Source organism: Emys orbicularis, chromosome 11, assembly GCF_028017835.1.
Source record: "Emys orbicularis isolate rEmyOrb1 chromosome 11, rEmyOrb1.hap1, whole genome shotgun sequence".
Lineage (NCBI taxonomy): Eukaryota > Metazoa > Chordata > Testudines > Emydidae > Emys > Emys orbicularis.
The window spans coordinates 25,630,443-25,643,367 of NC_088693.1; positions in this window are offsets into that span (position 1 = coordinate 25,630,443).

A 12,925-nucleotide genomic window follows, 5' to 3' on the forward strand; every position below is an offset into this window, starting at 1 on the left:
AGAAGTTCTAGGTTTTTTTCCAATGTCTGCCACTTGCTCACTGTGTGAGATTAAGTAAGTCATTTAACAGCTCTGCCTCAGTTTTCCCTCCCTAAAATAAGTACAATATCAATCTCACATGATTATTGTGAAAATTAAATATCTAATGTATTTCAGATTACTCAGAGATCCTTGGGGGGAAAAAGGTGAGATAGAATGCCCAGGTTTTTATTTTACAGATGGAAATTCTACGGGAGAAAGTAACATCTCTTTGGAGCAGTAGTTTAGAGTGTTGGTGTGTCCTCTTCAGGAAATGGTGTCAGTGCTACACCATAGATTTTTGTTGTTGTTTTTGCTCCCACCATTGAGAAATACCTAAAAATTATGAAAATGGCTCATTGTTTTATCCTGTGGTCATTTCCTTAAAGTCAACATGGTAGGACACTTTTGTAATAAACCTTCCCAGCTTTCTATGATTCCCACAGCAATGGAAAATTTGGTCAAATTGGATTTCTGTCAGAATGTTGTTGGAGTAGGAATGTCAGATTCATAACTCTGAAGCCTCTTTTGAATCTAATCTTAGAACAAAGATTTCACTAGTGCAGGACCTTGTAGAGTCTCATTTACTTCATTAGATAGTACATAGGAGCTTGGAGGTTGTCCAAATGGATCCTTATGGAGAATCTGGACATAAGTCTCTACCAAAAAAATTACTGAAGGACTAGGTCTGCTCTCTGAAATTTTCTTCTCTTTTAAACTTATTTTGAAAATATTTAGCCATTTGATTAATTTAAATTCAACAATCCTAATATTCTCTTCTGATAATGAGGATTATTTTAAATGTAAGTATTGCAGTTGTATTCTTCTGGTAAATCTATAGATTAAATAGATCATGTTTATGCATAAAAATATCAGTATGCAGCATGTGTATTGTATACTGTGTTAGCTAATGGAATGCATGCTGCATATTTGTATTTTTTATAAGAGAAGATTTAGAGGTTCCATTCTTAATTTAGCAACTGCCCTCAGATTTAACTTTGGGATAAATTGCAGATGCTTCAGCATTGTCTTCATATTCATTTTTGGGATGTGTGTTTTAAAGTCTGAGTAATGTTTTTGAATCTTTAGAAGTGGAATCTCTAAAATTAACTTTTTTTAGCTTTGTTAAAAATAACCCTTTAGAAACTTTAAACTCTCTTCAAATCACATTAACCTTTCTACATTTTGTAACCTTTTTTCCCTTAGAAAAATGTGAACATGGAGACAGTTGTTGATGTCTCGATACTCTATTGGTCATGCTGCAACACTGTGCACTAGCCCAGTGATGTCATTATACTCGCTCTGCCCATGAAAGCTAATCTGCATTCTTTTCCTTTGGGCTCCTTACATGTAATACAGTTTGATATCATTTAACAATCTGTCTTGTGAAAACTATAGACAAAAAGGGTGAGGTGTTCAGTCTTTTAGGTTGATTGGCTAGTAGCAACCCAGTCTGGACTCATGTTGCTTATTGAAAGAAATATATCTCAGTATTAGTTTCTATTTTACGTTTTTATTGAAATGTAGGCAAACTAAGACAAAATCAATAAAACATATCACTAGAGTTAAACTATTTTTAATTATCATAACTAAACTAAAAATAAAACACTGTCGAACAAGGTCAAATCAAGCAAGTCCATCTCAGTGTTGGATTGAAGTTAAATCATCATATTGGTTCCAAAAATCCTCATGCAATTTAAGGGGGTGTCTGTCTGTCTGGTTATAAATCCGAACTAAAGAGTTTTGCCAAAGGCAATCAAATCTGTAATCTGAATCTGGCTAAATAACACCTAATAATAAAACCAAATTATTATCTAATGTCTAAACTACGCAACCTCAGAGCCACTTATAAACATTCCTTCTTAGATTTCAGTTCTTATGTGGTGACTAACCCTCTCCTACACCAGCAGATACACCTCTACCCCGATATAACCCTGTCCTCGGGAGCCAAAAAATCTTACCGCGTTATAGGTGAAACCGCGTTATATCGATCTTGCTTTGATCCGCCGGAGTGCGCAGCCCCCTCACCCCCCCCCCCCCCCCCCGGAACGCTGCTTTACCGCGTTATATCCGAATTTGTGTTATATCGGGTCACGTTATATTGTGGTAGAGGTGTATTATAATACAAACTTTAACAGAACATTCCTGATAAACAGAGGTTAACAGCTCTTCTTTACCAGAATTTAACAGGTGACAATCTCAAGTCTCTCTCAAGACTTTTAAATGCAGAACACGCTTTAATGAGTGTTTGAGACAATATTTAGGGATGTTTAAACCTTAAGAACTTTTTTCTATCTGTCATCTTCTCCTTGTGGTCCTCTCTGGGTACTTATATGCACATAGTCACATTATCACTTTCACACCCCAAAATATAGAAAATAAAAAGGTGACATCTACCAGCTTATAAAAATTATGACAAAAATAGAAAAAGTAAAAGCAATTTTTTTAAAACGGTAGGAGGTTCACGTACACTTCCGCACAATCAGTCTTCCAGACTCTTGGGCAGATGGAGCTGGAACAGCAGACAAGAGTCAGGTAGTGGTGTTTGGGACTTTGGCTTTATCTTTACCCCAGCTTACTCCAGGTTTTCTTGAACAAGCTATGAGTCTCTCCAGCTCTCTCAGCTTCCTGAATTGTAGACTACCCTCAGCAAGACAAGATTCTTTCTTTCACTCCCCCATAACAACTCTTGGTCCCCAGCCATCTTATTTCCATTTTGCTTACATACACAATGATCCTCCTAAGCTTTCCTTCAAGAGCCTCAAAATCACTTGTTCTCTCCCTCTTCCCTCCCAGAATCCCATATTTGATCTTCCTCTATACCCAAAATTCTGTATCTTCCAATTGCCCCTTAAGTTCAAATTGTCATTGGACAACCTGGTACAGAAAATGTCTGGGGAGAGAAGTAGTCTGGTACCAAATCTGATTGGCATGATCTCATGGATGGAGTAATAGCTTCTGTTCTCCATCTTATTGCAGAATATTAATAACAGCCACTCTGAACCTGTTGCTTTCCTATCTAGTCAAGCCTAGGAATAGCTAATAGATACCATAAAGCTGAGTGCAATACACACATTTTTTATATCTTGATTACATAGAATCACATGTCAGTGGATGTTGTTGGGCTAAAATATATATGTAAAATAAACACTGAAGTGTATGTTTGTTTGAACCTTTTTTGGGTGCTGTGGACTCAGTAGTTTTTGTGGGGTCAGGGTTGTTGATGGTTGGGATTTTTTTTAATGCTTATGTTTGACCTTGTAGATGGTATGATTATGTGTGTTCGGTTTCATGTCTAAATTTTGGGGCCTAAAGCACTTTGTCACTCTAAGAACCATTTAGATTTTAGACAATATGACGTGCTTAGATTAGCAACCCAAAGTGCTAGGCTTTGTGCTTTGAACAGATGAGAGAGACTTATTGGGACAGAAATGGATAAAGTCAGGTTTTTCTCAAAGATAATGACTGATAGCTTCTTCTAAAATTTAAAAATATTCATCTTTGAAAACATTTTTAGACTGAAAACAATTAAACTGCTAGTTAAGAGACTTGTTAAAGTTGACCTGCAAAGAAGAGAGAAATGTTTGTCTTTTAGGGGTAAGGGGGATAAAGGGGAGTTCTTTATGATGTAGCTGTATTTTGTCTCTGCTTTGTGATCTTGTATTCTCTACGAAAGAGTTGTTGTTTTCATGTGGAGCTATCAGGAATACTAAGGTTCTGTCTACATTTAAGAAAATTCACACCAATGTGACTACATAGAGGTACAAACCGCCTAATGTAGATAAGTGGCACAGTGGCTTTACATTAGTGCAGCTTAATCTGGTAACATATTAAAGTAAGATGCACCATTGTAAACCCTGCTTTGTACAGCAAGATTAAGGTGTGAATTGCCTTAATATATACTGGTCCCACATATTGCTTGTTCTTTCTGGAGGTTTCTTTAGAAAAACCGCAGTGGGAGCTTTCTAAGCCCTTGAATGAAAAAGTTGGTGTCTTTAATCTTTAATAAAGAGCTGTGTATTTCCCACATGTTCATCAGACGATTGAATTAAATAGATGTTAATACAAAAAATAAAGTAAGTTAAAAATAGGAAGGGATTTTTAGTTAAACTCTCTCAATTGCTGAGGTTTCATTCCCTTGTCTATTTTCGTGTCATAATCTTGCTAGTTCTCCAGTCTCATATAGCATTCTCCACCAAAAATAAGTTAGACAAGACCTGATGATTTTAAATGAGTCGATCTAAAGTAACTGTTCATTTAAAACAGTGGTCTCCAACCTTTTTTTACGCCCAAGATCACTTTTTTGAATCTAAGGGTAACCCAGGACCTGCCCCACCCCTTCTCCGAGGTCCCGCCCTGCTCACTCAATCCCCCCCCCCCCTCCGTTGCTCCCTCTCCCCCACCCTCACTCACTTTCACCGGGCTGGGGTTGGGGTTCAGGAGGGGGTATGGGCTCTGGGCTGGGACCGAGGGGTTTGCAGTGTGGGAGGGGGCTCTGGGCTGAGGTTGAGATACAAGAGGGGGTGAGGGGTGCAAGCTCTAAGAGGGAGTTTGGGTGCAGGATGGGGCTCCAGGCTGGGGCAGAGTGTTGGGGTGCAGGAGGGGGTACAGGGTGCTGGCTCTGGGAGGGGGATCAGGGCTGGGGCAGAGTGTTGGGGTGCAGGAGGGGGTATGGGGTGCTGGCTCTGGGAGGGGGATCAGGGCTGGGGTTCGGGGTGCAGGAGAGGGTTCAGGGTGCAGAAGGGGGTATGGGGTGCTGGTTCCAGGAGGGGGCTCAGGGCTGGGGTTGGGGTTCAGGAGGGGGTATGGGGTGCTGGCTCTGGGAAGGGTCTCAGGGCTGGGGGTCGGGGTGAGGCCTCCCGCCAGGCAGCAGTTACCTCCCGTTGGCAGTGGGCGCAGCGAGGCTAAGGCAGGCTCCCTGTCTACTCCGGCCCTACACTGCTCCCAGAAGGGGCCAATGCGCCCCTGGGTGGGGGCAGGGGCCACGTGGCTCTGTGTGCTGCCCCACTCTACAAGTGCTGCCCCTGCAGCTCTCCTGGCTTATAGAAGCTGCGGGGGCAGTGCTTGCAGGCAGGAGCAGTGCGCAGAGGGAGACCCCTGCCCCTGGGGCTGTGAGGCCATGCTCGCCGCTTCCGGGAGCGGTGTAGGGCCGGGGTACGGAGTCTGCCTTAGCACCGCCAGAGATTGCTATCGACTGGGAGATCCTCAGTCGACTGGTTGGTGACCCTTTTCATCAAACATTTGTGCAGTTTTAAGAAACTCACTTTTTGGTGTCAGGCAATGCCCAGGGTCTGGTGCCAGCCTAAAGCTTATGGTTATCTTGGCATCAACATGCAAACATAATGTTTCTCGTTTACCCATATTCATACACATACTGAAATTATTTTTTCGTATTTGAAAAGCAGTTGGATTCAGGAACAAATAAGTAATATATGACCTATCTGTTCATGAATCTAACTTAATGTTGCTGTTTATTATTTGTAATATCATAGCATCTAGGAGCCCTAGTCATTGACCAGAGCCCCATTCTGCTCGGTGAGTACACAAACAGAACAAAAAGATGGTCCCCACCCCAAGGAGCTCATAGTCTAAGCATAAGATGAGACAACTGGTAGATGGGGGAGTACAAGTGAACAGTCATCATGATAGGCAGTGATCGGGGCACACGAACAGCCTAGCCGGTGTCGAGTATTTTGTAGGCATCATGGCAAAGGAGAGTTTTGAAAGTGGATAATGAGGTAGCTTTACTGATGTTTACAGGGAGCACATTCCAAGATTGATGAACAGCATGGGAGAAAGCATGAAAGCATGCTTGTTATGACCATTTTAACATGTGGACAGTGGAGGATGACATAATGGGCCAACTGAAGGCAAATATCAACATGTTTGGCCATTTGTTACATCTTTAGATTATTTTTTAAATTTAGTTTAGAATGTGTATCCTGTTTTTATGTTGATTAGAAATGGCTCTTACTTTATACTGCAGCAATGGAAAATCTGTGGATAAGGTCCATCAGTGGCTATTAGCCAAGATGGTCAGGGACTCAATCTGGGTATCCCTAAATCTCTGACTGCCAGAAGCTGGGACTGAATGACGGGGATGATCACTCGATAATTGCTCTGGTCTGTTCATTCCCTCTGAAGCATCTGGCACTGGCCACTGTTGGACGACAGGATACTGGGCTAGATGGGCCTTTGGTCTGACCTAGCATGGCCATTCCTATGTTCTTCTGTGCCCACATTCCAGCAGCATGTAATTTTTTTTTTTTTTTTTTTTTTTAAGAATAGTAAAATATCACTAATTGGGCTTATTTTTCTTATAGTAAGAGTGAATTAATTTTTTTTCCAGCTGTGTTGGTAAATTTTTATGATTTCATAAGGCTTACAATCGAGTCGTATACTGTACAGTAGACTTCAAGAACAATAGTAACCCAAATCGTTTTGATTAATTTTTATTGATTTTTCTACAGAAACAGACAATGAAAAGTACAAAAGAGTAAATGATATGTTTCCAAATACTGTACGCCTCAGGGGATCGCCAATAGAATTATCCAATTACGCAGTTTTACAACATGTCAAAGCTGCAAGACCAGACAAAACCAAACCAGACAATCTTATCATAGATGTTAAATGTTAAGGGGGGTAATAGAAATAAAATAGCAAAAGACGTACATGAATAGTGAAAGGAGGGAACGAAGGGGTTGGCGGCCAGGGAGGAGTTAAAAAGAAAAAGGGTTAGGAATGTCATTCTTTCTAGAAACATAGTCCAAATTTAGATAGCTGTTCTCTGTGGTGATAACCCAGCTTCAGCAGCCAGACCTCAGCCGAAAATTATGTCCTAGATTATTAATTGCTAATCTAAGTTTAACTCTGCCACAAAGACTTTGGTTCTTGAGCGCTCCAATGATCATTTTACAAAAATGGAAGAGTAGGTTTCTGCTCAGAATAGAGCAGTGGTATTCAGACCAGTCTGAGTAACCTAGAATTTTTTTTTTAAGAATTAAATCTATTTAATCAAAAACCATCAGTTCTCAAATTTTTATACCTCTGTCAAGTGAGTTATATATTCATATACCATTGATAAACTTGTCTGTTTTGTTTATTTGTGGGGCTGTCTCATGATAAAAAGTATAAATATATGTAATGTACTATGGGGGAGCAGAGGATTTGTTTTTAAACAACTATGACAAATCTCATTCTTACTATTTTTGTTGTATTTTTCATGTAGTCCAGAAAGAATTGTCACTAAAATGCACTTTAAAAAAAAAATAGCTTAATTCAGTGCTTCTTTTTCTACAAACATTAGAAATGCGGGCATACAGTAATTAAAATATATATAACATATATAATAAATAGTTTTTCTTTGATACTTTGTTGGCAGCGAGTCTATTTGAAAAGTTCATCTTTGGAAACTGATGGAACCAGTTTGGTTTAGGAGCCCTTCAGAAGAAAGTTATTTACCACCTAGTCTTGCACCACTGAAGTTACTGGGCACTTTACCATCAGCTTCAGTGGCTACAGCATAAAGCCCTCATTTACTTACTTTTTATTGAAGATGGGGGGAAAAAATTGACTGTGTAGATCAAATGTTGGCAGTACAGATAAAGCCATACAGCAAAACTGAGATAGTATAGCTTCTCAATTATAGCAGGCATGCTACACAGATTTAGAATTTTTGACAAAAAACAGTTGCCATTAAATGTATTTAATGACTGTGGCCTTGATCCTGCTTTCGGTATCCTGTGGGTAGGCTACAGTGTTCATGTGGAGTCTATTTATATGATTAATGGAGCCTTACACAGGTGCAGCTGTCCACCCACAAGCTACACATGGCAATAATAGGCTCCAATCCTGCAAAAACAACCATATTTTACTGTAGAAATATGGTTGACCACAATAAAAGAATTAAAGATAAATGAAACTACTTACTTCATGTGTTAGACTGATAGCTGAACTATTGACCTGATCATGCTCCCTTGGCAGTCAGTGTAGTGTCTTTCCGCTGGCATTTTAACATATAAATTAAATTCTAGATGAATCATTATGTCATGTCCCACCACAGTTTGAAAATGTAATTTGATTACTGACATGTAAATGTATGTAGGTACAGAAAATTCTATCCATTGTAATAAATTAATCCATATTTTATTTATTTTTGAGAACACAAATACTAACAAATGGCATTTTATGATTAGATTTGTTCTTTAACAAAGTTGTCTGTGAAAACTGCAACTTTTAATTCCAGGGTTTCTCTTCTGAAAGTTCTCTCTAAACAATTTTAATTCTCCAGAGTTGTACTGGATATAGTTTAATTTTCTTTCAGTATTCTTCTTTAACTTCCAGTCTGTATGTTCAGTATTGCTTTTATGTACTCTTTAACATATTAGGTTGTAATTTTAATGGTGTTATTGCTTTGGGAACCATAACTATGGATTTCTTGAATTTGGTGCGTTTAAAATCTTAACCATAATATTTTATTAATATAGTTAAAGAATTAAAATAAAAGAGAATGTATTGTCAGCTAACAGCATTATTCATTTTTGTACTTTTGTTTCAAAGAGCCCAATTATGCTAAAATCAGTCTGACTCGTGTACTGTTTGTGTTTTTAGATTGTGCTGGAGAATGTTGGTTTTTGGATACATAAGTGTTGAAGAACATAGTGTTTACAGACAAAATCCTTAGAATCTGGTTTTTTAGACATCAAAGGTAGGTAAAAGTTTGTCTATATTTAAATACATGTATACAAACTAATACATTTTGTTTTTTATCTCAAATATGTCCTATAAAGAACAGCACAAAAAGTTAGGAAGCCCAACTCAACTCCTCAGAAGTGTGAATGTCTATTATAAGGGTAATCATCATAGTATTAATAAGAAAGCACAGCTTCCTTTTTACTTAGGTTATAAAAATAGGAAACTTTATTCAACTAGTCTTCCTTCTGTTTAGTTTTCTATAGCCCCCCATAACTGCACTATCTATGTGTAGTGCCTGTGATACCTAGAATGTCATGTTTTGGAATATAAAAAGCAGGTAGATAATATATTTGGAGGATTACAGTTTATATATGGAAAAGAAATGGTAAACAACATATAATGTAAAATATAGTGGTACATTTTCTTAGATTTTTGTGTAGGATTTTAGGTGTCTGACTCTCATTGATTTTAATTGAAGTTGTGCAGCTAAAACCCAGCATGCGCTTTGCTTTTAATATTTAACTTTATTCTGAAGTGTACGGACTCTGGCCACCAAAACAAATGTCAGACATTCAGGAGACTTCTCGTGTGTGATTTTTCTATGCATTATACTTATTGGTAAATTGAATAAGTAATGAAAACTTTAGATATTGTTGTAACATGAAGAATTAATCTATTTATAGTTAACTTAATAAATGGAGATTTGAAATGTTATTGCCCTCCCCCAACTCCCTTTCCGTTTTTGTAAAATTTAATCTGAGACAACATGTGGAATTTACTGATGACTATATTGTAAACATTTGATTACCAGTACAGCTGATCAATAAGCAAAGCAATCAAGAAATAATTTTGTAATATAGTAAACTCCTGGCAGGCCAGTTTAATTCACGTGCAACTTAGTTAGATGAGTCTAAGAATGGCTTGGGGCTTCTGCCCAGGCTCGGGGTGCCAGTTTTTCAGGGGGCCCCCAAATTGGACGGGGCCCCTGGGCACAGGCCCTGTGGGTCTTTGCATTAATCTGCCACTGGTTGTGACTAGCAGCTAGGAGTCCCTGGCTGGGGTGCTCCCAGCAGCATGGGGGGGGATCAGACTCACTCCTACCTCCATGAGCCTCCTCCAGCTGCAGGAAGCTCTGCAGCTGCTGCTTTCAGTGCCCAGCTCTGAAGACAGCACAAAAGTGAAGGCGGCAATTCCATGATCCCCCTACAACAGCATTTCAACCCCCCACACCCCTCTTTGGGTCAGGACCCCCGCAGTTACAACACTGTGAAATTTCAGATATAAACATCTGAAAATGTGAAACTGACTAATTTTCAAATCCTATGGCTGTGAAATTGACCAGAATGGACCATGAATTTGGTAGTGTCCTAATTATTGCTTGTAAACTGAGGTTATGTCTACATTACAGACCTTACAGCAGCACAGCTATGCCACTGTAAGGTCTCCTGTGTAGATGCTCTTTGCCAGCAGGCGAGAACTCTCCTGCTGACATAATTAAACCACCCACAATGAGCGGCCGTTAGCTATGTCAGCAGGAGAGCCTCTCCTGCCAGCATAGCTCTGCCCACACTAGCACTTTTGCCGGTGAAATTTGTCAGTCAGGGGTGTGTATTTTTCATATCCCTGACCAGCAAAAGTAGTAGCGTAGACAAAGCCTGAGAAAATTGATATGGAAGTCATTGAGAATATATGTACACACACATACATACATACATACATACATACATACACACACGTATTTTTACAAAGTCAGTTTTCAGAGTGGAACTGCATATTAAAGAGTGGGGGTCAGTTGCATACAGTTCAAAAACATGATTTGCCCAGGAAGCCTTCCAATATCAAATTAAATGTTCTGCCCATCCCCTCGAAACACTTTCAGGTATGGACTGACACACCAATTTTTCCTCCCATTCATTCTCCCTACTTTCCTCAGAAGTCCCATGCCTCTCTTCATCAGAAAGGTTGCAATATGAGGCAGTCCCTGCCTACTACAGGAGCTTATTTGGCTGTCTCTCCATTGCTTCCAACCTCTGCTTGCCCACAGAGCAAGGGACCAAGTGAACAGCCATTATTCTTATAGTTATTGTGCTATCAGAAGATTCCTTAGCCTGGATTCTCTATTGTTTTAGCATGTCTTTGCAAATGTTTAGTTACACGTTTCAGAGCTTTTTGTTTTTATTTTTAGTTTTGGGTCTTTCCCATGCATACTCTGTGCATATGTAGGATGGAGGATGTATTTTTTTTTTAAGTGCAGATTATTAGGATGCACAACATGTGCTACAATACCAAAATCCTAAAAAGTAATTTAGTTCTTGGACTCTCTCTTTCTACATGGTGGAATAAAAGTATCATAACTGACTGGTCTATTGTGTGGTTGTTTCTTTCACGTAGTGCATTTCAGACTACAAATAGGTGTGTGGTGTTGCACCAAAACTTATTTCCTGTTTTGCATCTTGGGATGGAGAGCTACCACCCTTGTAAAAATTTCTTGGCTATACTGTAATTTCTGTTGTTCATTTATTTTCTTTGAAAAAGTTTATTAAAAAAATAGATGTAGCTTAAAAAAATAAAACTAGTTTAAATGGCATTTCTGATTAATTTACACATACTCTATAGATCACATTTCTTAAATTCTTCTAAACTTTAAGATTAAATTAGGATTTAATTACATAATTCTTTTTGTTAATTGAATGTATAATGAAACCTTGAAACTACACTCTTGCTACTTTAATTCCTCTTATCAGTCTTCAGGTATCTGTCTGACATTTAATACATGTTCCATCAGTTCAGTAAATATTTGTACAGATTGTTAAAGCTTGTTAATAGTTCCTGTTAGTAGGGCAGTACTTTATGCTCTTTTAAATCAGATTACATTACAGGAGCCACCTCTGCTTCTGAAATCATTATGCATTTGGGTAAATACTTCAGAATTCCATTTGATAGCCATATGTTTCAGGATCAGAAATTATACCCTCCTGTACAATAAATGGGACTAAATTGTTTCCATCTTTGAAACTTTCATAATGTTTATTTTGTTTTCCTGTTTTCTAAGTAAAGCATGAATCTACTTCAGTTAACACACACACATTTTAGGAGGCTACTCTGAAACCTGTCATTTTAGGAGGCGTTTTGTTTGTTACATATTTTATCATCAGTACATATCAAATGTGTAGAATAATTTTCATGCCTACCACAGTAAGGAGGGCATACTGTGCTTTCCATGTTGAAACTCTGGATCAAATTCATGTCTGGTATAACTTTGTACCTGGTAAAACTCCATTGAAGTTCAGTCCCTCCCTAAAACATACCTATACAGTGATATTTACAAATCAGTGCTCTCTGGCATTTGTTAGGCAAGTGGCAAGCTGAAACTTCTGTTTTTATGCAATACTGTTTTTTGTTTGCTTTTTAAAAAAATTGTTACCTCATCCTCCCAGCCTCACATGTTTGTCTCATCTACCTGTTCTGTCCTGTCTGATGCCTAGATGGCAAGTACTCTGAGCCAAGACTTTCATCTTGCTTGCTTGTTTGTACAGGGGAGGGATAGCTCAGTGGTTTGAGCATTGGACTGCTAAACCCAGGGTTGTGAGTTCAATCTCTGAGGGATCACTTAGGGATCTGGGGCAAAATCAGTACTTGGTCCTGCTAGTGAAGGCAGGGGACTGGACTCAATGACCTCTCAGGGTCCCTTCCAGTTCTATGAAATAGGTATATCTCCATGTATTTATTTATAGTATTTAGCACAGTGGGGCCCTGATCGTTGACTGAGATTCATAGCACCACTGTAGTAGAAATAGTAATAATAATACTTCTATATGTTGCCATGTGAATTTAGCTCATTAACTAATTAATGTCCACTTCTGTGTGAGAGAGAATCCTATTATCTCCATTTTATAGAAGGGTTTATCAACGAGTTTGTAACTTGTCTAAGGCTATTTAGTATGTCTGTTTGAAAACAGAAATTATGCCTTAGGAGTTCCTGCTCAAACAAAACCTCTCCTCTTTTGTGGCAGGCAAGCTGATCATGTTTTATTTTATACCAAATTTGCATTTGTTTAAAATGTGAATACACACATGCTCTTGTACCTAATAGTCATTGAGTTGTAAGCAACCATTATTTTTAGTTTGCACATCTGCATTTTTTTAAATTGTAGGTAAAAATTTAATAATTTTAGTACTGCAGGCTTTTCCTTGTTTTCTAAAACTTGTTTTG